General features: G+C 33.1%; 1 long non-coding RNA gene across 1 annotated transcript; it reads left to right on the top strand.

Annotated features, from left to right (window-relative positions):
• Window positions 1-2720, top strand: LOC107736776 (uncharacterized). The gene is made up of 2 exons (XR_001639733.1): window positions 1-59; window positions 1783-2720. It is a non-coding gene; the product is annotated as an uncharacterized LOC107736776 (long non-coding RNA).
• The last annotated feature ends 359 nt before the right edge of the window (window positions 2721-3079 follow it).

Below are 3079 nucleotides of genomic sequence, written 5' to 3'. Positions count from 1 at the left end.
GTGGCTCAGTTGCACAGGATACGTGCTACCATGGTGCTCAATTCAACACTGACAGCATCGTAAGTCTACAATATTTCACATATTTAGGTCATATTTCAAACCAAAATCAAAAATATAAAATACACTTTAATAATGTATAACATGAAAACAATACTTTTCATAAATCTAATATATAATACATTTTATATAGGCTAATATATTATTATTTAATACATTTTATATTTATTTTGCGTGTTGATAAGGAAGCCCGTTTTAGGGTATTTTTACACTGTGACATTATTTTCATGACAATTAAGAATACTGATGTCCCCAGTTGTCAGTAGCTTGTTGTAATGAAAAGTTATAACTATCATTACTATTATTAAAAAATATATATACAAATTTTAAAGTGCACTACCAGAAATGTATGGGGTCAGTAAGATTTCTTAAATGTAAGAAATCATTTTTTCATCAGAAATCATCACATCAGCTCAGCAAGGCTGCATTTATTTGATCCGAAGTACTGTAAAAACATTAATATTATGAAATATTTTTACAATTTAAAAGACGTTTTTTCTGTTTTAATATATTTTAAAATATTTTTTATTCCAGTGATGGCAAAGCTGAATTTTCGGCAGTCATTATTTCAGTCTTCATTTGTTGCTGTAGTGTTGCTGTAGTTTTATTAATATTGAAAACATTAATGTTGAAAGCAATATTTGTATGAATATTGCTGCATAATATTTTGTGGAAACTGTGATATTTTTAGGTACCTTTGATGAATAGAAAGTTCAAATCAACTACATTTATTTATTTAGTAAATGTCTTTACTGTCATTTTTTGATCAATTTAATGCATCCTTAAAATAAATCCTTCTGACTCAAAATTTTGAACAGTAGTATACATTTGTAAAATAGAATTTGGTAGTATTTGTTGTACTAAATGTAATTCATGCAGATTTTAATTTATTGCTTGTGCCTGCCTGGACATGATGATTTTTATTAACTGAGAATATTTTGTCATGAAAATGTTCCTAAAACAGGTTTGATATTTAATGCAAAATATAATTTCAGTCTTGTATCCACAAGCAAGTTGCAATACAAACATGTAGCTTAGTTCTTGTCGTTATTCACCAACTGCACATGGTAAATTAGCCATTCTTATAAACTTGCTATAAAAAGATGTCAACACTAGGCATTAGTATGTACCCCTCAAACTCTTGTCTTCTCTCTAATAGCTTGCTGACAGTTTGTTACAGAACTCTCCCTCATTGTCCAGACATGCTCGCACAGCGTGTCCTCCTCATTGTTAATGTTCTCCAAAGAGTGTGGCACGTCATTAGCCATCAGTGTGTACTCAGCCCATTAGAAGACAATGTGCTCTTCTGATATAGCTTTTAATAGGGTGAGACGCACTGATCTCAGTCAGGCAGGCGCAGGATAGCCAAGCCCCTATTGTCTAGCCTTCATGGGGAGTTGGCATTTCAACATCCAGCGCTTTTGTCCCCAGTGTCTTTTATCTAATAATCTCAGTCTCCACCTAGAGTTATTAGAGAATTGGACCTTCAGAGAGAATGACTGGATCTAGAATCCTGAGTACTGAGTTGTTCACCTTTTTCCATGTATTGTATCTATTTTTGCCTTGTGGAAGGTCTCTAATTGTTCCCTTATGTTTGAGTGATGATCTGTTGTTATGAAATGCTAGGCAGTTGCTTTGAAATGATATAAATGATGATGTCACATCACAGATATATTATAAATTTGCTTTATATTAACATTTTTCTGTTTCTCTTTGTTTCTCTAGGGAAGTTTAGTGTTTGAGTAAATGAAGCTGATGCCATTAGCTGGTCTATTGGTGGGACTTAAACCTAGTCTTTAGTCCAAGACTACATCTGTACCCAAGAGGACGTACAACTCAGTGACTCAAATATAAACAGGCAGAACCAGGGAGAACGCTGTGGAACTCTCAGTTAAAAGCCATGATCATAATTCACTAATTTAATATTGAAAATGATGTTAAAGGGTCATATATACAAAGACGCTCATTTTGTATAATACCTGTCTGACAAAAAGAGACTTGAGTCAATTTTTATTTAACGAAGCACTAGTCAGGGCTTTTGCAGAGTAAAAGGGACATTGTGTCTAATGTTTAACCTCTACTCCATGCATTACTGCCCTGTGGAGGTCTGTTTTCACAAAAAGTATGAATATAAATTCTAAAGCACTCTTAATTCCAGAATTTACCTGAATTGTCATTTGTCATTTAAGTCCTATAGGCTTTTTTTGCCATGCTAGATGATGTAGCTCATGAAACCCCTTAAATAGATTTACTCTTTTAGGTTGTAGGAATTTACTGAATCACACTTGATATGGAAAAAAAGTAAAAAAAAGAACAACTGTGGACTACTTTTGCTTCAAACGCCACAATAATCAACTTGCATGCATTTGTTTGTTTTTTTCAGTGTTCTGTAAATATGGTATTTATTGAACCTGCTTTGTTTAGTAGCAAATATCCTTATTGTTGATGCCTTTTGATTATGTTTTTTTTTTGCTATTTGAATGGTTAGCACTGTTTCTGATTTGTCAACTGACACCAAAATAAGGGCTGAATCCATGTCTTATGCCTGGATTTGATCAGTTTACATATGTAGCTTCAATATTTACAGGTTAAATATTTGCACAGTGCTTCTAAAGAGAGAACACAACCTGCAAACGTCCAATTAAAATGCTTCAGATGCCAAATCCACTGCCAAAATGTGTCCATTTTGTTTATTTATGAAACTGGATTAATTATATCATCTGTTGTTAATGAGAAGATATTCCAAAAATTGACATCAGAATAAAGAAGGGGGAAGAGAGTGACTTCAAATGTTTATGTCCTTCCAAGCAAATCTGAATGCTCCTTGTCTCACCCTAATCATGTTTAATTAACAATATGTGCATATTTTTCATTTTGTAACCTTTTCAAGCAACATGGTTATAGAGTGCAGTGAGGAAAGACTCCAGGATCATACTGGTGGAGCTGTTGAGCTGTCAAATATAAAATTGGACTATTCCAGTGATCCACAAGGTGGCAGCAAATATCTACTTTTTTTTTTTTT

The sequence above is a fragment of the Sinocyclocheilus rhinocerous genome, unplaced genomic scaffold (assembly GCF_001515625.1).
Source record: "Sinocyclocheilus rhinocerous isolate Xijiao unplaced genomic scaffold, SAMN03320098_v1.1 C36977733, whole genome shotgun sequence".
NCBI lineage: Eukaryota > Metazoa > Chordata > Actinopteri > Cypriniformes > Cyprinidae > Sinocyclocheilus > Sinocyclocheilus rhinocerous.
The sequence above is the reverse complement of the archived record's forward strand: the minus strand, read 5'-3'. Positions and strand labels throughout refer to the sequence as shown.